Genomic DNA, 22,141 nt, shown 5'->3' with positions numbered 1-22,141 from the left:
GTTTATAGATTGTGTTTTTTCTTCTGTGCTATTAAATTCTATAATTTAACAAACTTGACATATTATTTGTTTTTGTTTTTTGGTTTTTTTTGAGACAGGGTCTCACTCTGTTGCTCACCTAGAGTGTAGTGGTGTCATCATAGCTTACTGCAACTTCAAACTCCTGGGCTCAAACGAGCCTCCTGCCTTAACCTCCCTAGTAGCTGGGACTGCAGGCACATGCCACCATGCCTGGCTAGGTTTTCTATTTTTTGTAGAGACAGGGGACACGCTCTTGCTGAGGCTGGTCTTGAACTCCTGATCTCAAGCGATCCTCTCACCACAGCCTCCCAAAGTGCTAGAATTACAGGTATGAGCCACCACGCCCGGCCCAGACTTGACATATTAAAGGAAATACTGCTCTTCATTATTTGGAGTAAAGGATAACTTAACACATTAACTGCCCTGCTAATTTTGAGCCCGGGACCTTGTGAAGCAAAACCTGGGCAAAGCCCTGCGGTTGGTCTGTGAAAATCTTACTTGTTGATGTTTTTATTGTTACAATAAAATTGTATTGTAATAATATTGATAAATTAATTCTAAAGATGTGGATTAAATGAATAGAAGTCAATAAATTTTATTTTTCATTAAATTAGAAAAGGTGGTTTTGTTTTCGAAGTTTTTACTCTATATTTTCGTAATAAAACACCGTAGCCCCCAAGGAAAAATAAATTTTTTTTCTAGTTTGGTGGTCTGTGTGTTAAATGACTTTATAGTTGAACATAGTTTTCATTAGCCTATAGTTTTCAGTTTCAGCTTTGAAGTTGTCTTGTTTTTATTACTGCTGGGAATATGCACTGTAGTATGGAACCAGACTTACTAAGTGTGAATCTTGGCTCTGCCACTTACTATCTGTGAGACATAGGGCAAGTTGCTTTACCCTTTTTGGGCCTCAGCTTCCTCATTTATAAAATGGAGATACTGGGCTTGTGGTGTGGAATAAATGAGTTAATATATATAAAGTGCTTGGAATAGTGTTTGGCACCTAGTAAGCCCTGTATAATTGTTTGCTATTATTATACAGTTGAAGAAATCAAAAAACATTCACTTTTTTTAAAGACTTATCTTTTAAGTCAGTACATTTTTTTGTGTGTGTCTAGGTACTAGACATGTTTTCAGTAGTTATTTGACCAGGTAGAAATACAAACAATATGTTTGAGGGGGTAATCAAAGGACTGGCCTTCGTGAAATTCTTTTGAATCAGAGAGTGATGGAAAATGAACCTGGGTAGATAGAATAGAAAATGATTATTGAGTGTTTTGAACACAGGCAGAGAAATTTAGATGTGGTTAACATGAGGGGAATCATTGCAAGGTGTTGTTTGTTTTTTTTTAACTCAGAGGAGTGATATGTTTAAAATAGTATTTAGGGGAAGATGGTTTTGAGTGTCCTTGATAGCATAGAATTATTTGACTTTATATGGACAGAGGATTTTTTTGGTTTGTTTTGTTCACTCATCTGTTTAAAATGACCCAAACGGTACCTGGTTGATAGTAGACATTCAATAAATGTTTATTGGATGAATGAACCTTAATGGAGACTGTGAGATGACGTAGAGAAGTGTAATGGACTCAAACTTCTGGGGTTTCTACCTTTCAGGGGTAGAAGTGGAAAAGGAATAATTTGAGAGGTAGAGCAAGATGGAAAAGTTTAAGTCTCAGAAAACAAAGGAAAGGATTTTCTGGGAGAGAAGTCAGATGGATAGGAAGATCCAGGATAGTGTCACTTCTAGGTAGCCAAGAAAGTTTCAGGAAAAAGGTTGACATAGTCCAATACAGCATTCAAGGCGAATGAGAATAGAGAATTCTTTGGCTTGGTGGTATGATGATCATATCTCAGCAATTTCCATAGACTGGGAATGGGAATGTAAATCAGATTGGGGGGATGTTAAGGAAGATTAAGGTAAGCAAAACTGATAAAGACTATTCAGTCAAGAGAATGACTGTAAAAATGGCAAGAAAACATTATAATAGCAGCATTCATAGTTATTGTATGCATACTATAGGAGATTCTGTTTATAAAGAGATGGGAATACTTGAGGCAGTTTGTGCTGAATATTCTTAAATTTCATGCTAGAGAAGATGTATTATTACACATACTGCTTCAAGGCTGTGCCACTTGCTAATTATGTGATCTTGGGGAAATTGGCTTCGTCTTTTTGTGCCTCAGTTTTTTCCCTTGTAAATTGGTGGCAAAAGGAACACCTATTTCATAGATCTGATGTGAGGATTAAATTATTTAATCTTTTAGAAACACTTAGAACAATGCTTAGTATGTGGTAAATGTTAGATAAATGTTAGCTATTATTATCATCCACTACTGAAGTGAGGTAGAGTAGGATTGGAGGCCTGAAGAGAAGAAATAGAAAGAAAAAAGATAAATTAATAAAATTATTGCTAATAGTGGCAAGACTAAGTGGAAAGGCCTTAGGGTCTTTTCTCTGGGCTGTTTCCCCTGCCTGGAGAATGCTTTGCAAATATCTGCATAACCTATCTCAACTCCCTCAGACCTTTGTTCAAAATAAATCACCTTTTCTTTCTTTTCTTTTTTTGAGACAGAGTCTCGCTCTGTTGCCAGGGCTAGAGTGAATGCCGTGGCATCAGCCTAGCTCACAGCAACCTCAAACTCCTGGGCTCAAGCGATCCTCCTGCTTCAGCCTCCCAAGTAGCTGGGACTACAGGCATGCGCCACCATGCCCGGCTAATTTTTTCTATGTATATTTTTAGTTGGCCAGATAATTTCTTTCTATTTTTAGTAGAGACGGGGCGGGGGTGGGTTGGGGAGGGAGGGACTCACTCTTGCGCAGACTGGTCTCGAACTCCTGACCTCGAGTGATCCACCCACTTCAGCCTCCCAGAGTGCTAGGATTACAGGTGTGAGCCACCGTGCCCGACCTAAATAACCTTTTCAATAAGGCTTACCCTATTTATATACAGTTGGATTTCAGGCCTCTTTCCTCCAATATTTGCAGTTTTTCTTTTTTCTATAACACTTATCTTCTAACATATAATTCACATATATACTATTTACGATCTCTCTCCACTATGGCAGGGATGTTTGATTTGGTCCCTGAGTAGTACTTGGCACATAATAGGTGCTCAATATGTGCTGGTTGGGTGAATAAGTTAATCTGTCATTGAAGTGGGATGGACGGAGAAACATGTTCAAATGCTGGTGGTGATACTTTTTAGTTTTAGAGAAGAGCCAGTTTTTTTTGAAACAGAGTCTTACTCTTGCCGGGGCTACAGTGCCGTGGAGTCAGCTTGGCTCACAGCAACCTCAAACTCCTGGGTTAGGATTACAGGCATGAGCCACTGCGCCCAGCCAAAAGCCAGTTTTTTTAGATTTGGTGGCCACTACATAGAAATTTACCTTCTCAAAGACTTTTCCTTTTTCTCAGGTGAGTTTTCTGAGTTCATTTTGGTGCAGGTTTTCCTGGAAATCACTTGGGAAAACCATTTAGCTGAGGAAAGGAAAGTGTAAAATGAATCTTTTTTGCCACAATAATTATTTTACATCTGATTAGCTAATAAAAGCTTATCTTTGAGTGCTTATTAGATGGTAGGCACTTTTCTAACCTCTTTGTTATTATTGTTCTATAATAGCCTTACAGGTACATTACAGTTCACTTGTATGCGTCATCAAGGTTCAAGGAATGCCTTTTGCACTGAGACCAAGAGCATGCTTTCCCAAACTGTTGCCTTCCATTAACGGAGAGCTTCAAATACCACATTCCTCCCTGCAGCATTCATGGCCTTGACATCACTACTTGCATTAGTCCACCAGGACCAAACTCCTTTATCTCTTTTTTATGTCAGTTATTACCAGTCCTCCCATGTGACACTCATGTCTCCTGCTGTAATCCCCACAAGGTTCTGTGTATTTCCTATCTTTTCAGTCTTCTCCAACTCTTGAAATCTTGTCATTGTGCAACTCAGTGGAATTCACAGTCTATTACCAGAAAAATTTCCTGTGTCCTTGTTTTTTCTTCTCTCTGAACATTTCCTCTATGTTGTACTGTTCTGAGGACACTGCTTTACCTGTGGCTTTCTTATATGTTGGCAATTAATTTTTTTTATTTTTTTCTGATATGCTATTAAGGATCAGCGGGGAGTCCCATGCACTGAGATGTAAAACTACCTTTCCTGGCCAGGTGTGGTGGCACGCTCCTGTAGTCCCAGCTACTTGAGAGGTTGAGGCAGGAGGATCCCTTGAGCCAAGGAGTTCGAGGCCAGCCTGGGCAACATGGCAAGTCTGTCTCTAAAAACAAACAAAAGAAAACCCTACATTTCTTTACTCTGACCTCCATTGAACAGAAGTCAAGAGGAAGCCTGGTTCCATTGAGCCTGGAGATGGGGCATATATCCACCATTCTCTTTTCCCTAAAATTTGTCTGTTAACAGGTTCTGTTGTTAATAAACCTTCATGTTTGCTGGTATCTACTGCACCCTGGGTTACTCCTTTTTTTTTCTTGACTAATTTAGCTCCTGGCTCACTGTCATTCTTGCTAACAGTATGTCTTTTAATTCTTGGTAATTTTAATACATCCCATTTATGGTCCTTCTAATACTACGGTCTCTTTATTTTGTTTTATTTATTTATTTATTTTTTTGAGACGGAGTCTCACTCTGTTGCCCGGGCTAGAGTGCTGTGGCATCAGCTTAGCTCACAGCAACCTCAAACTCCTGGGCTTAAGCGATCCTCCTGCCTCAGCCTCCCAAGTAGCTGGGACTACAGGCATGCGCCACCATGCCCGGCTAATTTTTTGTATATGTTTTTAGTTGTCTGGTTAATTTCTTTCTATTTTTTTAGTAGAGAGGTAGGTCTTGCTCTTGCTCAGGTTGGTCTCAAACTCCTGACCTCGAGCGATCCTCCCGCCTCGGCCTCCCAGAGTGCTAGGATTACAAGCATGAGCCACTGCACCCGGCCCACTATGGCCTCTTAAGTTCTAAAAGTCCTCTTCTCTAATGATCTTGCTCTCCAACCTATCTCAGCCACTCCGTGGTCATATCTTACACCTTATTATTACCAATAACTTGAACCTCTTCATGCTTTTTATTTATTGCAGCCCCCTTTTTGACTACTGTCTTTCTAGTTGTTATCCCAACTCAACAATCCTTTACCGTCATTGAGACCCCCAGTCCACTGATTCTAGCTCTTTTCACTATCTCATGCCCCCCTTGATTCCCTTTTTTCCCTCCTTACCTAGTGTAATTCTATGACCAGTCATACTCATTCCCTTTCATATGCCCTTAGCTCCCTTGCTCCTTTCTTGCTTCTTCATTCTTACTTGGCAAAATCTCAATCTTAGTCAAATCAGCTCTCTGAATACTTCATATCACACCTGTACAGCTGAAAGTGACTGAAGAAAAACACAAATATGATGACTGCTTTCACTTTAAATTCAAGATAAGAAACCTCAGGTGACTCTTGACATTGTCTGGCAGTCGTATTCTATTTCCTTAGTCCATTAAGTCTCCCCTCTGCTAGATGACTTAGTGTAATACCTTTGCCTTTCCCCTCACACTTCCAACCCTCCTCCTCAGATTCACTCTCAGTTGATGGACCTGCTTTCTACTTCACTGTAAAATAGAAGCAGTCAGAAGAGCACTTACAGACTCCCACCACCACATCTGTGCACTGACTGCATCTGTACTCATAGACCTTGCCTTCTTTGTGTTGCTGTAGATGAACTGTCTCTATTTCTATTAATAATTCCAGTTCCTCTGATTAATGGATTAGATCTCATCCCTTTTTATTTACTCTCGACATTGTCTTAGCCATTCTCCTTTCTCCCTGTACATCATCAGTTCTTCTCTTCTGGATCATTCCCATCAACATACAAACATGCTGTTATTTTTTTCATCTTAAAAATATCTTCCCTTGATTATTCTTTCTTGCTCTTCTTTATTTCCTCTACTGCAGAACCCCTTAAAGCATTGTCTAAGTGTACTTGCTCTAATTTCCTTCTCATTTTCTCTCTGAAAGTCTATTCCAATCAGGTTTTTCCCCTGCCACTATATGAAGATTGTTTATGTTCAGGTCTCAATGTCATTTAACAATGACATTGTTGGCCCCTTTTATTACCACAGAGGGGTTCATTATTTGTTCTGTGGCGAACGTATCTTGCTCTTACACTGTAAACCCGTATCTTTTTTTTTTTTTTTTTTTGAGACAGAGTCTCACTCTGTTGCCCAGGCTAGAGTGAGTGCCGCGGCGTTAGCCTAGCTCATAGCAACCTCAAACTCCTGAGCTCAAGCGATCCTCCTGTCTCAGCCTCCCGAGTAGCTGGGACTACAGGCATGCACCACCATGCCCGGCTAATTTTTTCTATATATATTTTTAGCTGTGCATATAATTTCTTTCTATTTTTAGTAGAGATGGGGTCTCGCTCTTGCTCAGGCTGGTCTCGAACTCCTGAGCTCAAACAATCCGCCCACCTCGGCCTCCCAGAGTGCTAGGATTACAGGCGTGAGCCACCGCGCCCGGCCTAAACCCGTATCTTGCTCTTCCTCTGTAAACCTATCTTGTCCTTCCTCAATAAACTTCATTTCACGCTTGCAAAAAAAAAAAAAAAAAAAATGACATTGTTAAATCTAGTAGTTCTTTGTCTTTATTTTGCATAATCAGTCTACATTTGACAAAGTTATTTTCTCCTTATCTTTGATATACTTGTTTAACTTGCCTTTTAGGATAGCACATTACCTTGGTTTCCCACCAAACTCATTTGGCTGTTCCTTCTTAGTCTGTTTTAGTAGATCCTCCTCTTTGCCTACCTCTGAACATTGGAATATCCCAAGGCTCAGTCTTTGGTTATCTCCTCTATCTACACGCACTCCCTTGGTGATATCTGTAAGTTTGATGGCTTTGAATACCTTTTCTCAAATTTATTTCTCCAGCCCAGATATCTCTCTCTCTCTCTCTCTCTCTTTTTTTTCCCCTGAGACAGAGTCTAGCTCTGTTGCCCGGGCTAGAGTGCCTTGGTGTCAGCCTAGCTCATAGCAACCCCAAACTCCTGGGCTCAAGCGATCTTCCTCCCTTAGCCTCCCGAGTAGCTGGGACTACAGGCAGTCGCCACCATGCCAGGCTAATTTTTTCTATTTTTAGTAGAGATGGGGTCTCGCTCTTGGTCAGGCTGATCCCGAACTCCTGAGCTCAAGCAATCCTCCCACCTTGGCTTCCCAGAGTGCTAGGATTACAGGCGTGAGCTACCATGCCGAGCCCCCCACATCTCTCTCTTGAACTCCAGATTTGTATTTCCAGTTGCCTATGTACTGTTTCCACTTGAGCGACTATTAAACATCTCAAATTCAACATGTCTAAAATGGACTTCTTGCTTTTCACTCCCAAACCTGCCCGTTCGTTCTCTGCATACATAGCTTTCCTCATCTGAGTTGTTCGTAGCTTCCAGTTGCTCAGGCCAGAAACCTTGGAGTCATCCTTGATTCTCTTGCTCTCACATCTCACATTCATTCCATCAAGAAGTTGTTGGCTCTACCTTCAAAACATATCCAGAATTCATCCGGTTTTCACCATCTCCACAGCCACTGTCATCTCTTGGGTTATTGCAGCAGCCTTCTGACTGGTTTTCCTGTTTCCATCCTTGGTCTCTGTAGTCTTAGTACAGCAGTCAGAATGATCCGTTGAAAACAAGTCAGATGGCAAGAGATTTTGTACCACTTTTAGGAAATTTTATAATATGTTGATAAGATTAGAGATTGTTCTAGTTATTTTACTAAATCACATTGTCCTTGAAGGTACATTTAACGTAGACTTTGAGTATGCCTGTTTGTATATGGGAGGGGTAGGAGTTGTCAGGGATGGTTTATGGCCTCTCTTTTTTACCCTCACTAATGAGTCCCTTTCCCACCCTATGCACAAAAAGACACCTATATTCCCAAGGAAACTGGGAAGAGAAGGTCTGAGTTGGTTGCTATTCCTAAAAGTTGCTTTGAATGGAATACTGGACCACCCTTTCTTAATAGAGGACTGTTATTTCCTTACTACCTCTAACCTCCTTTAGCAACACTTTGGCTTTCCCCCCAACCCCTGCCAAGTTTAGCATTCTCTCTATATACCTGCCCTGTTTTCCCATACTCACAGGTGAAAACATATTTGTTAGGACTTTGGGCTCTATTTGAATTAGTATTTTATAATCTAAACTCTGTTCTGATATCCTGAAACCCATTCTTATGGTTTCTATGTGAGTTGGTTTTATTTTTGTTAATAACATTTCCAAGAAAATGATACTGGACATGACAGTAAAAAGGAAATTGATACAAATAGGTGAAGAAGAAATCATGTGTGAAATTGTGGGGAAAATGAAAGATATTTTTATTGGGCACTTTGAATGTACTTGTCATAAGCTAATAATGTTAATGATTTCTAGAGGGGTTATACTACATATAAAGAACCTCGGAGATTGGTTGGCAAAAAAGAACTTCACAGTTCATTTCTTTTATTTCTTTACATTCTTTTCTCTGAAGGCAAATGTTCTCAAGTCAGTTTTCCTTTGATTCCCTTTCAGAAAGCACTCTTACACTAGGATCAACAATCATATCACTGTTATGGTATTGTATATACGTTACTATTAATTTCAGATTTTTTTCAGATTATAACACTTAATCTCTTGATCTGAAGGTAGACATATGCCTGTTTCCTCAAGCTGTTTCCTAGCCCTTTCTTGTCCAATGTAGTACTCACTGGCCCCATGGTGCCTACTGAACACGTGAAATGTGGATAGTCTGAATTGAAATATGTGTTAAGTAGAAAATATACACTGGAGTTAGAATCCTTAGTAACAAAAAAAAAGTATAAAATTTCTCATTAGTATTAGTAGTTTTTTAATATGGATTACATATTGAGCTAATAATATTTTGGATATGTTGGGTTAAATAAAATTAATTTTGCTTTTTTCTTAATGTGGCTAGTAGGAAATATTAAATTATGTATGTGGTTTGCATTATATTTCTCTTGAACAGTACTATCTTAGACTTATCTTTCTCTTTTGCCCTAACATTTTCGGAGCTATTTTAACTCAGTTAATGAATGATGTGTTATATATTCACTAAAAAATGATTTTGCTATTATGTATTATAAAATAATTTTTTTCCTTAAGTGAATAACTTTTATGTTTTTGTCCTTTTAGTATTAACTGCCTCGAATCTTGAGTTTTCTTTATTTTTTTAAAAAACATTTGACTTTTGCTATATTTTACCCATGGTACAACGTAAGCATAATTTATTCTTTTTCTATATTGCCTGGAAGAATTTTGAAGAGGGAATTTAAAATCAAAAGTATCAGAGTTGATCTTTTCTATACTTCACTTCTTAATATTAGGACTATTCATAGTACATTTTACAATTCCTCCATTAACATACAATTTTAAAATTTAAAGGCAGATTTTATCTGGTAAAAAAGAAAATGGATTGGCATTTTACACATGAGGAGAGAGATTTTGTCTGCTTGAACATACAACCTAGCAAACAAAAACAAACAAACAAACAAAAAAAACCCTGCACTGACTGATTCTGCTGTCACACATTTTATAAACTGTTATACACTTGGACCTTAACAGCCATTACTTTTGGATACCCCCCGACATGTTATGATACTTAAGAGATTTATGGGTTTGTTTTATATTAACTGTTTTTAAAAATATCTTTTGATAAAAAGGCTTATGTAGAATTCAATGAATGCTTTTTAGGGTTAAATCTTCAATGCGTTTAAAACCAAGTGGAATGTGTATAGCTTAAATCTGGGTAGTTTTTAAGTGAACAACTGATTACTGAGTAGCTGTGGATTATTTAAGGAGAGATTTTGACTTCTGAGCTCCAAAGTATATTTCAAGAGTAATCCACGAGATAGTTACTATCAATGTACTAACAAAAAATGGCTTTGTTAGGCATTTGCAAATAATTTATTTACTGAGGAACTGTTATATTTACTGTTTTTACCCACTCAAAGAGTCAGTACCTACTTAGGTATGGAAAATTTTATAAAAGCACATTCGTAAGAGTATACATGAAGTCAAAAAGTTTGGGCCAACAAGCTTTAATTTTTTTTATGATTAGAATGGAGAAAAAGATGGGTTTTATAAACAAGGACAATTAGGGCAAATGAAGATATCTAGAGCAGAAAAAATAGAGGTAAGGTAGCTAATAGGAATTAGGGGAAGTAAGAAGATAAGTGAGGTCACAAAAGTTCCCGTTCTTGGATGCTCAGTAGAAGGATAACCTTGATAGACTAAAACAAAAATGTTGCCACTTACCTGTTTTCTGGATCTTAGTACTCTGTTTGCCTTTTGGGTTCCTTTTAACTTTGAGGATAGGACTGATTTCTGTTGACTCTGCAGGCCTAGATTTGGATTGATCCGTAAGAGTTATTTCTGAATCTATATTGTGAATGTTAATTCTTTGATCCTTCTTACTGCTGAGTGGTATTCCATGGTGTGGATGTTCCACAGTTGAACTACTTACTTGTGTTTTTCTTTTTAATTAAAAAATTTTTTTTTCTTTATTCAAGATGCTACATATAGGTTTTTTTTTTTTGTTTTTTTTTTTTAAAAGAGTACTGCTCTGTCACCCAGACTAGTGCAGTGACATGATCATAGCTCATAAGCTCAAGTGAAGTGATCCTCCCTCCTTAGCCTTCTGAGTAGCTGGGACTACTGGCACATGCCACCCATACCTGCCTATTTTTTTAAGTTTTTGTAGAGATGGGGTCTTGTGTTGCCCAGGCTGGTGTCCAACTCCTGGCCTCAAGTGATCCTCCTGCCTTCGCCTCCCAAATTGTTGAGATTACAGGTGTGAGCCACTGCTCCTGGCTGTTTACGTGTTGAAGAACATTTAGATTGTTGTCAGTTTGGGGCTCTACTGAAAAAAGTGTTAGGAAGGAAAATCAACATGTAGATTTTTGTATGAATGTTAAGTTTTAATTTCTCTAGGATGAGTGTCCAAGAGTAAAATTGCTGGGTCATTTGGTAAGTACATGTTTAGTTTTAAAAGAAACTGCTACAGTATTTACCAATGCGCCTGTACAATTTTGCATTCTCGTAAGCATTGTATCAGTGGTCCAGTTTTTCTGTGTTCTAAGCAGATTGGTTATCACTGGTTTTTATCGTGGTCATTCAGATAGATGTGAAATGATATTTTACTGTGGATTTAACTTGCATTCCCTAATGGCTAAAGATGTTGAATATCTTTTCATGTGCTTATTGACCTTTTCTAATTCCTCTTCAGTGAAATGTCTGATTATGTCTTTTGTCCATCTTCTAATTGGGTTATCTTTTTGCTGTGGAGTTTTGAGAGTTCTTTATATATTCTAGATACAAGTTCTTCATCAGATATGTGGTTTGCAGATATTTTCTCCCAAGCTCTAATTTGTCTTTTCATTTTCTTTATAAGGTTATTTACAGAGCTAAAATCTTTAATTTTGATGAGGTTCAGTATAGCAGTTGTTCCTTTTGTGGACTGTGCTTTTTGTGTCAAGTCTAAGAACTCTTTACCCATGCTAATTCCTAAAGATTTTCTCTAAGTTTTTTTTCTAAAAGTCTTATACTTATACATTTTACGTTTAAGTGTGTGATCCATTTGGGACTAATTTTTATATAAGGTATGAGGTTTAGGTTGATATTTCCTCTCCCATCCATGAAAGTCCCAGTTGTTCCAGCACCATTTATTGGAAAAGCTATCTTCCCTTTATTGAATTGCATGTGCCCCGTTGTGAAAAATCAGTTGTGCATACTTGTGTGGAACTATTTCTGGGTTTTCTGTTCTATGCCATCAATCTATGTCTCTCTCTCCATCAGTACCATACTGTTTTGATTGCAGTAGGTATGTAGTTACCCGTAACATCAGGAAGAGTGGTTCTTCCCACTTCGTTCTTTTTTTTTTTTTTTTTTTTTTTTTTTTTTTTTTTTTTTCAAAACTGCTTTAGGTCTTCTAGGACTTTTTCTTTTCCATATAAATTTTAGAATGAGCTTGTCTATAGCTAAAAAAATCTTTCTAGGATTTTGCTAATAATTGCCTTATACCTATAGATCACTGTGGGGATTATTGTTATCTTTACTATGTTATATCTTCCAGTCAGTGAAGATGGTCTCTTCAATTATTTAGATCTTTGATTTCTTACATTAGCATTCTGTATTAATAATTTTCAATATATAGATCCTGCACATATTTTGTTAGATTTATATCTAAGTGTTTTATTTTCTTTGGGGTGATTATAAATGGCATTATATTTTTAATTTGGGTTTTCATATGTTTATTGTTGATACATAGAAGTGTGATTGATTTTTATATGTTAATCTTGCATCTTGTAACCTTCCTGAACTTATTTATTCTAGGGGATTTGGGGTAGATTTCTTGGGATTTTCTAGGTAGTTATATCATCTGCAAATGGACAGTTTTGTTCCTTCTGTTCGAGTCTGTTTGCCTTTTATTTTCTTACTTTACTGTGCTAGCTATAAGATTGATGAGAACAGCCAATTTTGGTTTGTACTTGACCTTAGGGTGAAAGATAATTGTTTTCCACCATTGAGTATGATGTTAGCTATAGGTTTTTTGTATTAATAGATGTTCTTTGCCAAGATGAGGAAGTTGTTCTTTATTTCCAGTGTGTTCAGAGTTTTTATCATGAATTTTATCAAATGCTTTTTCCTTCAATGATAAGAGCATGTTATTTTTCTTCTTTCTTTAGCTTTTTATTATGGCTGATCATATTGATTGGTTTTCATATGTTGAACCAGCCTTGCATACCTACAATAAATCCCATTTGGTTGTGGTTTGTGATTTTTTTTTTTTATATGTTGCTGGATTTTATTTGCTAATATTTTGTTCAGGATTTTTGCATCTAAGTACATGAGAGAAGTTGATCCGAAGAGGTTTTTTCCCCCCTCTTTTGTTTTCTTATTTTTTGTAATGTCTTTGTCTGATTTTCATACCAGGGTAATACTGCCTCATAAAATGAGTTGGGAAGTGTTTCTTCCTCTTATCTGAAAGAGATTATGTAAAATTAGAGTTAATTCTTTAAATTTTTGGTACAGTTCTCTAGTGAAGCTATCTGGGCTTTCTTTTGGAGGGATTTTGTTTGTGGGAGCTTTTAAACTATGAATTCAGTTTCTTTAATGGTTATGGGGTTATTCCGATTATATGTTTTGTCTTGATTGAGGTGTTTTTTTTTTTTTGTTTGTTTGTTTTTTTTGAGACAGAGTCTCACTCTGTTGCCCAGGCTAGAGTGAGTGCCGTGACGTCAGCCTAGCTCACAGCAACCTCAAACTCCTGAGCTCAAGCGATCCTCCTGTCTCAGCCTCCCGAGTAGCTGGGACTACAGGCATGCACCTCCATGCCCGGCTAATTTTTTCTATATATATTTTTAGCTGTGCATATAATTTCTTTCTATTTTTAGTAGAGATGGGGTCTCGCTCTTGCTCAGGCTGTTCTCGAACTCCTGAGCTCAAAGGATCCGCCCACCTCGGCCTCCCAGAGTGCTAGGATTACAGGCGTGAGCCACCACGCCCGGCCTTGATTGAGTTTTCATAGTGGGGGTGAGTTTGTATAACCTTAAAAAATTCTCTATTTTTTACTTGTAGATTGACAAATAGTTGTTGGTAGTCTGTGTTTTTTGAAGAATTGGCCATTTATAAGTGTAAAGCTGTTTTCCTTACTGTCCTTTAAAGAGCTGCAGGATCTGTAGTGATAATCCCATTTCATTCTGATATTAGTGATTGTGTTTTTTCTCTTTGTCAGTCTTGCTAGGGGTTTATCAATTTAATTGGTTTTTTTTAACAATCAGTTTTTTTTGTTTCATTGAGTTTTCTGTTTTCAATTTTATTGATCTTTACCCATATATTTATTGTTTCCTTTCTGCTTGCTTTGAGTTTATTTTCCTCTTCTATTTGTATTTTCTCGAGGTAAGAGCTAATATTATTGATTTGAGACCTTTATTTTTTTTCCTAATGTGAACATTTAGTGCTATAAAGTTTCCTCTTAGCATTGCTTTAGCTGCATTCCACAAATTTGATTTGTTATGTTTTCATTTTCACTTAGCTTTACGTATTTTTAAAAATTGCCTGAAGATTTCTTCTTTGGCCCATGGGTAATGCAGTACTGTGTTGTTAAATTTTTAAGTGTGTGGAGATTTACCTCTTGTCTTTTTATTCTTGATTTCTAGTTGGATTCCATTTGGTCAGAGAACATACTTCTGTATGATTTCAGTTTTTGAAATTTGTTGAGGTTTGTTTTACAGCCCAGCATATTGTCTATCTGTGTAAGTGTTCCAGGGCACTCAAAAAGAATGTGTGTTCCCTTATTTTTAACTTCCTAGCCTTACTGGAATACCACCATCTCTTCCAGTACAACTCCTCTGACCCCTGCCACATCCCTTCTTTTTGGTTCTTGTTCCCTATTGGTTTGTGTAGCATCATTGACAATTTCTTTCTTTTTATCCTCATTTCTTCTCTTAGAATTTTTTTAACCATGCCTTATGTCTCATTTGACATTTTCTGTAGTTCTAAACAAAATTTCATATTCTTTGTTCTAAAAAGTCACTAGTTTTTATGTTGGCAGTGTAATTTGTACTCACACTAGTGGCAAATTGACTTTGAAATATTAGTATTCCAAGTATGTTTTTGTTATTCTTCCAAAAGCCACCCACAAAGTATGATTCTCTGGATAAACCTAGACTGCATTGGGAATTGTATGTTAAGCTTCTAGCTAGAAATTAAGTGGGAGGAAAATTTGTGTCCCTAAGACATTTCATGGGACACAGATGAATGCCTCTGCAATGGTTCTAATACTATGACAATAGACACCAGATGCTTAATGAGGAAGTACTATAGGAATTCAGAGAAGGAGTAATCAAAGAATGTGGACAGGATTAATTTGTGTGGTCTTCTGAAAAGATAATATTTGAGTGAGTGGTAGGTGGAGTGGAAAAGGAGGCAGTGGAGTTACACAGTACTACAAAGGTAGGGAGAGGGTTCCTCAAGCACAAGAAAGAGTTTGAATTTGAGCAGGAGTCTATAGCCAATTTAATGGTTCTTAATCTGAAGAGTGACTTAAAGAATATAGTTTAAAGCCTTGGCATCACCTGGAAACCTGTTAGAAATGCAAAATTTCAGACCCCACCTCAGACCTACTGAATCAGAATCTGCATTTTTGACAAGATACTTAAGCAATTTGTATGCACAATCAAGTTTCTTAAGTACTGGTTTGAAGGGCAGTTAATCAAATCGAACTGTATATATATTGAATCCTTCCTAGAGGAGAGAGATTATGGTAAGGAGTCAGTACAGATTCCTTTAGATCCTATATTAGTAATACAGTTGAAATGGAGACCAAAGGACATACGAGAGGAGACTTCTTAAAGAAATAAAATTAGTAGGATTTAATGACCAGGATTTAGAGAATGGAGGAGAGTGCTAAATCAAAGATCATGATCAAGACCAGGGGCAACTGAAAACTGGTGGGCCATTGATGGGAAATCAAAAGCCTAGATGGCATAAAAAGCTGTGATTATTCTTTACTCCCATGGTACTAAAATTTATTGTTAACAGAAAGTCAGTGTAATAATAACAGTGGAGAAAATCTTGAAAAGGGGCACTTAAAAAAAACTCATAATTCCAAAATCCTGAAATAACATTTTCATTTTTTGCAAGTCCTCTTGGTTTATTAGTATGTGAACTTGTTTTGATTATTGTTAGTAATTTAAAGCCAAGTTGTATACTTTTGGTATTTATTATGTAAATATTTTTTATGTTTTCTTATAATTGGTTTTAAAGGAATTTTCCCCATTACAAAATACATGCACCCTCACTCAAATTTTTTAAAATGCAAATTAAAAATAATGATTTCAGTATTTATGTTTTAGATTGGTGAAGATTAAAATGTTTGGTTAGGCTTTAGTAAGAATGTAGAGTGGTGCAACTTTTTAAATGACAATTTGGCAATGTTTGCCAAAGCTAAAAAAATGCACAAACCATGCTTGAACCAGCAATTTTATTTCTAGGAATTTGTTCTACAAATATACTGGCTCTATGTCAATTAATCCAAAGGCCAATTCATCAAATTTACCAATTGTGTCAATGTATTCAGGAAAATATTTTTCTAATAGATATGGGCAAAATTCCATTGTTCCATGGGAGAAGTTTTCAGTTTATTGTGATTTCTTTCTAGTCCTTTTAAAAGTTATTTTATGATTTCCCATTCAGGATTTTAGTATTTTTAGGATTCTTTTATCAGTTGCAAAGTACATATACCAACCTTGCTTTATTGTGTTTTTTTTTTTTAATTTCAAAATATCAAGGGGGGTACACATGTTTTTGTTACATGGATTGCTTTTGTAATGCTTGAGTCACTGCTATAAGTGTGCCCATCACCTGAATAGTGTTCACTGTACCCATTAGGTAGGTTTTTGCCCCTCCCTCCTTCCCACCCCTTACCCACCCCGCTTGATTTCCAGTGAGTTTTACTTCCCTCTGTGCACGTGTGTGCTCATCAGTTAGTTCCAGTTTAATAGAGAGTACATGTGTTTGTTGTTCCATTCTTGAGATACTTCATTTAGGGTAATGGTCTCCAGTTCCATCCAGATTGTTACAAAAGGCATTAATTCATCCTTTTTTATGGCTGAGTACTCCATCCTATACATATTGCCACATTTTGGTAAGCTATTCATGAATTGATGGGCACTTGGGTTGATTCCACATCTTTACAATTGTGAATTGTGCTGCAGTGAACATTTGAGTGCAGGTGTCTTTTTGATAAAAAGACTTCTTTTCCTTTGGGTAGATACTCAGTAGTGGGATTGCTGGATCAAATGGTTGGTCTACATTTAGTTCTTTGAGGAATCTCCATACTGTTTTCCATAGAGGTTGTACTGATTTGCAGACCCTCCAATGATGTATAAGCGTTCCTTTCTCTCTGCATCCACACCAGCATCTATTGTTTTTGGGCTTTTTAATATTTTTTTGTGTTTTTAACTAAAGTTTATAGCTCTTTATATTGGATGGGATGATTTTAAAGTTTTTGAATATTTTTGAAGATTCAGAACAATGCACAGTCCTTTCTGTTTTCAGTTAAAAAAAGAGAGTGTGGCAAAAGGTATATTCCTGAGTGTATGTTTATGTATATGTTGAATATATCTGGAAGAATACACAAGAATTGTTTACAGTTGTCATTAGAACTCTAAAAGATGGAAACAAAAGTTAATGGTACCCTTATTGTTTTAATTTTGATCATCGAGTTTAGTAAATGTAAAATGTTTGTAGCATATATATTCATTATAGAACACGTGAAAATGACAACATAGAAGAAAAGTATTCAAAGATAATTATTGTTAAATGTTTGTTTTATTGTGTTTTCCTTTGAATCTTTTTATTTTGTAATTTGCTTTTACTTTTCTATGTTAGCTTATTTTACTTACCATAACATTAGTGTTTTACAGTTGTCCTATACTCTATACCATACTTTCTGAAATAAGTTGGGGACATAAACTTGTAAGAATCATTTTGAGCAGTCACTTAATACTTCATTATAATTTCAGTAAAGCAATGTGCTTGTGTTGATCTGATGGCTGATCTTGTGGGTTGGGTGGATGGCCTCTTCCTTCCTCATGATTGTGTGTCTGTCTCTTTCCTAAGCTCCATTGTCATAAATTGCAGATGACAGCCTATGGGTAGGAAAACCTTCCTCCATTGGACATTCGGACTTTCTCAGGGTTTTTTGTTTTTTTTGTTGTTGTTGTTATTGTTCATAGTGTAGTAATGTAACTTTTTAACTGGGTATCATTTTGACCCAGTGGACATACTGATCCTTTAACGATATTGTGAATAGAAGCATTTAATCAGTTATACTAAAATTGATGAATTTTTATCAGATTATTTTATGTAGAAAATTATATTAAACTAGTTTATTGGTCAGTTTAATACATAGCAGCATTAAACTTTTTCAGACTTTTTTCCTCATTTTTATTTTTTTCAAATTATTTTTTGGGGGATCGATTATTTTCTTTTATACTTTAGAATTAACATTTAATTTATTGATTCAATTTTTATTCTTAATTAATTTTGCAGATTAAAGCTTTTGTATTTGTTAGGTTTTTTTTTTTTTTTTGAAAGACATAGTCTCACTCTGTCGCCTGGGCTAGAGTACCGTGATGTCAGCCTAGGTCACAGCAACCTCAAACTCTTCCTGGGTTCAAGCGATTCTCATGCCTCAGCCTTCCCAGTGGCTGGAACTACATCTTGTGCCACTACGCCTGGCTAATTTTTTCTATTTTTTAGTAGAGATGAGGTCTTGCTCTTGCTCAGGCTTGTCCCCAACTCCTGAGTTCAAGTGATCCTCCTGCCTCTGCCTCCCAGAGTGCTAGGATTACAGGCGTGAGCCACCACCCGCGGCCTTGTTAGTTTTCTTTTGATCTTGCTTCTCCTGCACACTGAAATTTTGACAAGCAGAGTTGATTCATCAGTTTTTAGCCAGCAGTATATTTTACCATATACAATTTTAGTCGTGGTCTGCTTAATTTTGTTGATTAACTCTGTCATTAATAATCTTTATGAATTGGATAAAAGACTGATGTTTTATTTCTTAGCTAATCTGTGAGAAAATTGGAAGCAATTTCTCTTTGATATTATAAGACTGCTAACTCTATTGTCAAATTCAAGGAGTCTCAGAATTCTTTCAGTTCTTTTGTATTTCATTTGTTTCTTCACCCTGAAAGTACTGGTCATGATGCTGGCCGCCTTTGTTTGGGAGCCTTTGTATTCCAGTGATGAGATTCTGAAATATAGAATTCTGCTTGCTTGTGACTATCCTTAGCTTTGATAAAGTTTTATTCAGAGGATTTCATTTATTGTTCTATCACACAGATAATGCCTGTGGAGTACAGGAGGGCATTTTGGATGCCCCCCGCTTGTTTAAATTGACTCCTAAATTGTATTAACTGCACTCTGATGTGCTAGGAAAGGTTGAAACAGCTAGCATTTCTTTTAGTTAAATTTTTCACTTAGGCAAAATTTCCAGACATGAAATTATTGGATGGGGATATTACCATTATTATGTTTTTTGCATTGTATTGGTTTCTAAAAGTGTTGAACCAATTCATGTCATCAGCAGTATATAAGCAATTCAATTTAATATATTTTCTTTAGAATTAATTATCACTTATGTTTTACTTAATTAAGAGTAAAATGGTCTTGTGAATTTGCTTTCGTTTACATTTGCAATTACTTTGTAGAGAAATTTCATAGGAACAAGAAGTCAGAAACAAGTTAGAGAGGCATGTTAACTCTTAACCAGAGCATTTGGTTAAGCAGCCTTCTTTCTATGTGTTGTATAAATGTTTTGAACCAAAACCAGTTTAAAAATTAAGATTCGTTATTACCATCATGAAATAGAATATCCCTGAATGGAAAGCCATAAAGAATGCTACTATTCTACTTTTGGAATAGGGGAGGTTTGGTTTGGTTTGGTTTGTTTGTTTGTTTGGTTTTTATCTTACGTTCTTCTAGAAGCTGAATAAAATAATATGCTACTTTTTCCTATAATTTGACAGTCACTGTGTTTAAATCTGTCTCTCTGTGTCTGCTTGGGACAGTCAATTTAAAAAGTTACTTCTTGTTTGCCAAGTTACTTATAGTAATGCTTTAATATATTATGCAGGGAAGTAAATGAAGAACTATTTTTGTCATGTTTATTAATTTTTTTTGTTTACTCTTTTTTACTTAGCCAAAAAATATTAGGGTAGCTCTACTCTTTTCTTATTGTTTTTGTATATGGTTTTTAAACTGTTAAGTAACTTAATTAAGAGAAGTTTAGAAATAATTTTTTTAAGTAAAATATGTTGCTAGTTCATTTATCAGAAAACAAGAAACACTTAAATAGGAGGTTGAGTGAATATTTTTATTCACTTTCTCATTTATGATACTTCTAAGATTCTTATTTAAGTCCCCAAGCCAACAGTTTTATTAAAACTAGATTATGTGGCAGACTAATCATTTTTTTGTGTGTCAATAAGACAGTAAATTGTATTTGCATCTTTTAAAAGATTTAACTCTTAGTTTTGCTTAGAATATTTCATCATTTGTGAGTTGCATACTTAAGTTTCTCTTTTCTCTCTTTCTTTTTAATTTCCTTTCGAACCAATCATCTCTTAGGGCTAGTTTGAAAGGGTTAAATGTTGTGAGATGCTGTGACCTACTTTTGATGAGGACCACTTAGCATGTTTTATATAGCAAGGTCTCATTTGGTTAGTAAATAAAAATAAAAATAAATAAATAAATAAAATTTTTTTAATTTGAGGTATAACTTATATATAATGAAATATATCAATCTTAAGTAAGTATTAAATAAGTTTTGACAAATGCACGTACTGATGTAACCCACATCTCTTTCAAGATATAGAGCATTTCCATCGCCCCAGAAACTTCCCTCATACTCCTTCCTACTCAATACCTGTCTTCTCAGAGTCAGCCTTTGTTCTGATTCTGTCACCGGAGCTTAGTTTTGGCTGTTGTGGAATTTTGTATAAATGGAATAGTTTTGTGACTGGCTTCTTTTACTTAGCATAAAGCTTTCTACATTTGTCCACATTACATCTATCAGCAGTTCCTTTTTATTGCTGAGTAGTATTTAGTATTTTTTTTTTTTTTTTTTGAGACAGAGTCTCGCTTTGTTGCCCGGGCTAGAGTGAGTGCCGTGGCGTCAGCCTAGCTCACAGCAACCTCAAACTCCTGGGCTTAAGCGATCCTACTGCCTCAGCCTCCCGAGTAGCTGGGACTACAGGCATGCGCCACCATGCCCGGCTAATTTTTTCTATATATATTTTAGTTGGCCAGATAATTTCTTTCTATTTTTAGTAGAGACGGGGTCTCACTCTTGCTCAGGCTGGTCTCGAACTCCTGACCTTGAGCGATCCACCCGCCTCGGCCTCCCAGAGTGCTAGGATTACAGGCGTGAGCCACCGTGCCCGGCCTTAGTATTTTAATGAACGAATATGCCGCAATTAGTTCACTCATTCACATGTTGGTGGATATTTGGGTTGTTTCCATTTTGGTTATTATAAATAAAACTGCTTATGAACATTTATGTATAAGCCCTTTTGTGGATTATGGTTTCATTTTTCTGTGTTAATATCTAGAATTGAAATTTGCTAGGCTGTCTGGTATATATATGGTTAAAAGCTATTTCCCCAAGGCCAGTGTATGGGGAGAATGGAGATAAGAGATGAGTCCAAGGCTATGACATAAATGACCTCATAGGTCATATTAAGGAGGGTTTTATCCCAAGTACATTATAAAGCCATAGAAGAGTTTAAGATAGGAGAATAAAACCATCACATTTACATTTTTATTCTGACTGCTTTTTGAAGAATGAATTAAAAGTGAGACTGGGCCGGGCGCGGTGGCTCACGCCTGTAATCCTAGCACTCTGGGAGGCCGAGGTGGGCGGATCCTTTGAGCTCAGGAGTTCGAGACCAGCCTGAGCAAGAGCGAGACCCCATCTCTACTAAAAAAAATAGAAAGAAATTATATGGACAGCTAAAAATATATATAGAAAAAATTAGCCGGGCATGGTGGTGCATGCCTGTAGTCCCAGCTACTCGGGAGGCTGAGACAGGAGGATCGCTTGAGCTCAGGAGTTTGAGGTTGCTGTGAGCTAGGCTGACGCCACGGCACTCACTCTAGCCTGGGCAACAGAGTGAGACTCTGTCTCAAAAAAAAAAAAAAAAAAAAAAGTGAGACTGAAGGAGGAAGATCAGTGAAGACAATATGTCAGTTAGGACTCTGTTGCAAATGACAGAAAACTTGACCCAAACTAGCTTAAACAAAAAAGAGAATTTTTTAAGTCATATAAGTGAGAAAGGCCAGGCAGTATCATTTATTCTCAAAGCTTTAAATACTAAAATGTCAATTCCAAAATTTATGTTTCATCAGCCCTCACATGTCCTCTGAACTGTAGATATGTTTGTTTATTCAAGTGATCCCCACGCTCAGAAAAGTACCTGGTACATATTAGATACTCAATAAATGATGATGAATGAGCAAAATATTCTTGCGCATCCTCGAGAGTCACACTTGAAAACCTCCTGCTTTTCCTTTCTCTCC

General features: G+C 36.5%; 1 protein-coding gene across 12 annotated transcripts in view; it reads left to right on the top strand.

Moving 5' to 3' along the window:
* The window catches only part of CNOT4 (CCR4-NOT transcription complex subunit 4), a 123,472-nt gene that overhangs the window by 9,645 nt on the left and 91,686 nt on the right, over positions 1–22,141 (top strand). The window lies entirely within an intron of this gene.

The sequence above is a fragment of the Eulemur rufifrons genome, chromosome 29 (genome assembly GCF_041146395.1).
Source record: "Eulemur rufifrons isolate Redbay chromosome 29, OSU_ERuf_1, whole genome shotgun sequence".
Taxonomy (NCBI): Eukaryota; Metazoa; Chordata; class Mammalia; order Primates; family Lemuridae; genus Eulemur; species Eulemur rufifrons.
The sequence above is the reverse complement of the archived record's forward strand: the minus strand, read 5'-3'. Positions and strand labels throughout refer to the sequence as shown.